The sequence below is a fragment of the Panthera leo genome, chromosome B1 (genome assembly GCF_018350215.1).
Source record: "Panthera leo isolate Ple1 chromosome B1, P.leo_Ple1_pat1.1, whole genome shotgun sequence".
Lineage (NCBI taxonomy): Eukaryota > Metazoa > Chordata > Mammalia > Carnivora > Felidae > Panthera > Panthera leo.
The window spans coordinates 25,401,610-25,407,469 of NC_056682.1; the positions used below are offsets into that span (position 1 = coordinate 25,401,610).

Sequence of the window (5,860 nt, forward strand, 5' to 3'; positions counted from 1 at the left end):
TCAACACCCGAAAGACGAATAATCCACTTAAGAAATGGGCAGAAGACATGAATAGACACTTTTCCAAAGACATCCAGATGGCTAACAGACATATGAAAAGATGCTCAACGTGCTCATCATCAGGGAAATACAAATCAAACCATGATGAGACTCCACCTCACACCTGTCAGAATGGCTAAAATTAACAACACAAGAAACAACAAATGTTGGTGAGGATGCGGAGAAAGTGAAGCCCTCTTGCTCTGTTCGTGGGAAGGCAAAGTGGTGCAGCCACTCTGGAGAACAGGATGGAGGTTTTTCAAAAGACTAAAAATAGAACTACCCTACAATCCAGCAATTTCACTGCTAGGTATTCACCCAAAGGATACAAAACTACAGATTCAAAGGGGTACCTGCACCCCAATGTTTATAGCAGCATTATCAATGATAGCCAAACTACAGAAAGAGCCCAAATGTCTATCGACCGATGAGTGGGTAAAGAAGGTGTGGTATACACACACACACACACACACACACACACACACAATGGTATATTACTCAGCCGTCAAAATGAACGAAATCTTGCCGTTTGCAATGACGTGGATGGAGCTAGAATGTATTATGCTAAGCGAAATAAGTCAATCAGAGAAAGACAAATACTGTATGATTTCACGCATATGTGAAATTTAAGAAACAAAACAGATGAACATAGGGGAAGGGGAGGGGGGAGAAGAGAGGGGAACAAACCACAGGAGACTCTTAATGATAGAGAACAAACTGAGTATTGCTGGAGGGAGGTGGGGGGGGATGGGCTAGATGGGCGATGGGCATTAAGGAGGGCACTTGTTGGGATGAGCAGTGGGTGTTATAAAGAACTGATGAATCACTGAATTCTACTCCTGAAACCAATATTGCACTGTAGGTTAACTAAAATTTAAATGAAAAAAGAAAAAAAAATGTCCTTAAGGGGCTCCTCCTGGCTCATTTGGTGGAGCATGTGACTCTTCATCTCATGGTTGTAGGTCTAGCCCCCTATTGGGTGTAGAGATTACTTGAAAATAAAATCTTTTTTTAAAAAAAGAATGTCCTTGGGGTGCCTGGGTGGCTCAGTCGGTTGAGTGTCCGACTTCGGTTCAGGTCATGATCTCATAGTCTGTGAGTTCCAGCCCCGCGTCGGGCTCTGTGCTGACAGCTCGGAGCCTGGAGCCTGTTTCGGATTCTGTGTCTCCCTCTCTGCCCCTCCCCCACTCATGCTCTGTCTCTCTCTCTCTCTCTCTCTCTCTTTCTCTCTGTCAAAAATAAATAAACATTAAAAAAGTTTTAAAAGAACGTCCTTGATAAATCAGTAAAAATTGTTAATTTTGTTAAATCTTGACCTCTGAGTACATGTGCATTTAATAGTCTCTGTGATAAAATGGAAAATACACATAAGGCATTTCTGCTGAATAATGAAGGGTGTTGGTTTTCTTGAGGAAAAACGCTTGGCAATTGAATAGTGAGCCAAACTAGCCTTTCATTCCCCGTGGAACATTATTCTTTGACACTCTAAAGAATGGAAGACAAACTATAGTTATTTAGACTTGGATATCTGACAGGTATTTTCTCAAAATGAACAAAGTGAGCTTGTCCCCTCCAGTAAAACAACTGACAGTGTCAGTTGCCAATGATAAAATTTTAACTTTCAAGAAAGAATTAGAATTACAGAAAGCCCATGTCCATCACAGTGAGCTTGACAGCTTCCTTATAGAAATTATTCTGATGAGATTGGTGGCAGTATATTAATAATGTGATTTTTTTGCATGTGTAATAAACTATGTTGAAATTGGGAAGATCTACGTAACTCAGTGAGTCAGTATTTTCCAAATGTTACAAAAGCATGCGTGCGTAAAAGAACCACTGAGAGTGCAAAATAGATGAATGGACTTCATGGAAGAGCATTTAAAAAGTTCATTGAAAACGTTCCAGATTCCACATTAAAATTAACTTAAAGAAATTAGCCCTTAGTGAGTTTAGGTGTACTACCAAAGAATGTGCACACCTATCTTTAAAAACTGTTAAAATACTCCTCCCTCATACAGAGGCTGATGTTTCTTCATAGGCTTCTACCAAAACAAGACATTACAAGAGACAATGTAGAAGCAGAGTAGATAGGAGAATCCAGCTGTTTTCTCTTAAGCCAGACATTAAGGAGCTTGGAAAATGTAAATGACATCACTCTCATTAAATATTTTCTGTTTTGGAAAATAGTTATTTGTCGTAATTTACATTAATATGTAATACCTCATTATTGTCACTCTTAAATATTTTTAAAATTTCTCCGTGTTACTTTATAATATGGTACATAGTGATAGCCCACCTTTTATTTTTTTTATTTTTTTTATTTAAAAAAAATTTTTTTTAATGTTTATTTATTTTTGAGACAGAGAGAGACAGAGCATGAACGGGGGAGGGTCACAGAGAGAAGGAGACACAGAATCTGAAACACGCTCCAGGCTCTGAGCTGTCAGCACAGAGCCCGACGCGGGGCTCCAACCCACGAACCGTGAGATCATGACCTGAGCCGAAGTCGGACGCTTAACGACTGAGCCACCCAGGCGCCCCCACCTTTTATTTTTTTTAAGAAAAATTCAGAATCCTCAATTTGTAAAGGGGTCAGTAGGCTTTGAGACCAAAATATTCAGAGAGCCACTGGCCTGGTTAAAACTTGAGAGAATTCAGCAGTGGCTCCAAAGAAAATGAGACGTTTTTCTTCTCTTTGCTGAAGGCCAGGTTCACAGTGTAAGTGACGAAGGGAATTTGAAAATTAAACTGAAGGAAAGAGGCTGATATTTACGGAGGCTCCTCTGTGCCACAGGACATCTTCTCTCATGCCCTCCTCAGAACTGTCCTGTGAGGTAACACTGATTCGGTCCCGTGTTGACAGAAGGAGGCTCAGAAGGGTTGGTTAGGGTACAGCTACTATAAGTGGGGGGCGGAGCCACAGACCTGCCAGCACTTCCCATCACACCAATACATCCGACAATCACCGGAGATGTTTAGGTCCAAAATACCTTCGGCTAAAATATCAGCACAACGGAGGTAAAACATGGCTTTGATGCACCTGAATTATCCCAGTGACCGCCTTGGTGTGCCACCTCCCCGGGGTTGGCGAAGACAATGGCATCACAGAATAGTCACCAGATTTCCTGCAAAACGCTGTAAACCAGATGGGCCTCTCTTGAAACTTCTTGGAGTTGTTCTTCTTCCCAAGGAAAAAGGTTGGGAGTATGTTTTTTGTTGTTTTTGGGGATTTTTTTTTTTTTTTTTTTTTTTTTTTTTTTTTTTTGCCTTCGGTTTTTGTTCTGGCATTCTTTTGTGAGCCTGGAACTGATTACTAAATAGGGTCAAACAGCTTGAGTTGGGGCTTCCTGTGTGAATGTGAACAGTGCTGATTTCCAGCTTTTCGTTTGATATGTTATCTGTGTTGGCCGCGGCCGCCGCTGAAGTTTCAGATGGCTTCCTTCAATTTCCTGTATTGTGAGGACGGTGGATGTGTGCACATGTGCATGCAGGGAGGTGGCGGGAGGGCGCTTCTGCGTGGATTTCCTTGGATTTTGTGCAAGGTTTTCAGTGAGCCGTTAAGAGGGCCACGCGTTTTAGTGGCAAGAGTACTGGTTCGCACAAACGCAGGTCTGGTGCCTGTCTGCCATTCATGATCTGTGTGGTTTCCAGCAAGTTCTTTATTTCTCAGGCCCAGTCCTGCTTCCTTACAAGGCTCCTTCCAGCCTTGAAATTTTGTTAACTCTGAGCTCCACTCCAAGCCACACTGCCTGACTCTCCACACTTTGTTGGTGTGGAAGCATTTGTTTTTCTTCTTTCTGAGAGACGTTCCACGTGTTGTCATCTTTCATTTCCCCGTCTTATCCCTGCATTATAGCCTCTTATATTTAAGTTCTTCTAGAAATGGCCCTCCATCACCAGCTCTCATTATTCAGCTCCCATGTTCTCTGAAATACTATTACAATGGTGGGCCTTTTCTTAGAAGATCCAGAATGTGTTTGCTTCCTGTTTCTGTTACTGGGGATGTCTAGAGCGTGGAGATTGCATTCTGTCAGGATCTTCCCTCGGCCTGAAATACAGGCCAGAGATGCTGGGCTGGCAGCCGCTTCTCCAGCTCTGCTCTATTTTTATCAAATCCAATTAGATTTAAGTATGTGGGATAATGGCACATTTAATTCATCTGCTTTCATGTCTGGGTATGAACATTTAAAATGGAACCAGGACGTTAAACTCCTCTCTTCCACCAGCTTCCGCCTCCCGCGCACGCCGTGGCTTCCCCGGAGTGGGTGTAGCGCCATCTAGTGTTGCGATGGGCTAAGGCTTTGCTGCCCGGTTCCTGCAATGCTTGAAGAAAACCTGTTGAGTGAAAGGCACGCAAGCAGGGATTGAAACAAAATACTGGGAACGCTTGCAGCAGATCACTTAGGACGCCGAAAGTTCAGATTTGCTATTCACCATGCAAATGTACATCAAGTTACAAGAATCCCTGGAACAGTGCAAAGCGGGGATTTGGGGGTGTGTTCACTTCAGATAGGAGTCCTGTTCGGTTTTTAACTTCTTAGGGAGGTTTTTGTGCTCTTCGTGTGGGATCCAAATATTGAGTGTTGGTAATTTATGCTCCTGTGAAAAACATGGGCAAATTGCTTCATTTTTTCTCGGCCTCCGTTTCTCTTTTTGTCATCCGTAAAAGAGAATTTCTAAGAACCTTTACAATCCTTTAAAAAATGTCAACCAGCTACAAATACTACGGTTCCGTGACTTACTCTAGTGACTGCACATGCTTAAGATCCATGACTTTTTCCATCTTCCAAGCGTGTGATGTTAACAGGAAGTGTGGAAATAATACCAATAGCTGGCATTTAGTGAGTACTGCTACATCTCTGGCATTGTTTTCAGCACTTGACACACATTCGCTTTTTTATTTGACCATTCCAAAATTCTGGCTGGCAAAATTCTGCAAGATAAATATGATTCTGCTTGCTTTACCGATAAGGCATCTAAGGCTACCACACCCTGCTCTCCATGTTCACAGACTAGTAAAGAAGATGAAAGAGAAGTGAAAAATATGGTACTCTCATTGTAATCCCTCACACCAGTACTCGTGGCATAGAGCACAGTGCAATTTGCTGTGTTCCGACAGTCCCAAATGTACTCAGGCCATGTAAGAGGAGCTATTTCTCTGTCTTTCACATACTCATGAAGCTGCTGTCATAAGACGATTGTTAGAGAAGTAGTTACGATGTATATTCCAAGGATTCAGGAGAAACTCACATTTGTTAAGCTCTAATATGGTGCCCAGACCTCTTCCCTGTGGGGCAAGCAGTGAGGAGAGGTGGAGAATCCGGTCCTCTAAGGATGGCAGGTGGCAGAGGCCCATCAGGACCGATGCAGGGATGCCACCGCGGCGGGGGCGGGGGCAGACATGATGTAATAATAGCATTCTGTTGCTTTCATTGATGCACTTGAGTATTCCCTTTGAAAGCTCAAGAGCCTTTCCCAACGTGTATTGCATAGGGTGCTAATACACTTGATGTGGAAAACAGAGCTTCCGGGTCAAATACGACGGCAACCACTGGCCTAAATAAAGTTAAATGGGTTTTAGGCTCTCGAGGAGGACTTCTTGAAGCGTTTTTGTATGTCCGTGTGTACTTTTTATGTAATTTATACGTTAAATGTATTTTAATATGTACAACCAAATAACCTCCAATGGCTAGGGATTTAAGGCAGATAATAATTCTTGTCTCTATACCAGGAACCCTGTTGCCTAACTGCTGTTAATTTCTGTGTGTGTAAATTTCTGTGTGTGCTACGTGGTAATAGCATCATTTTGCAACCTGGGCTG

General features: G+C 42.5%; 1 long non-coding RNA gene across 1 annotated transcript; it reads right to left on the minus strand.

The window, feature by feature from the left end:
• Positions 1–2,572: 2,572 nt before the first annotated feature.
• LOC122217439 lies at positions 2,573–5,419 on the minus strand. The gene is made up of 2 exons (XR_006201489.1): positions 5,290–5,419; positions 2,573–4,638 (listed from the first exon to the last, which is right to left on the minus strand). It is a non-coding gene; the product is annotated as an uncharacterized LOC122217439 (long non-coding RNA).
• Positions 5,420–5,860: the final 441 nt, after the last annotated feature.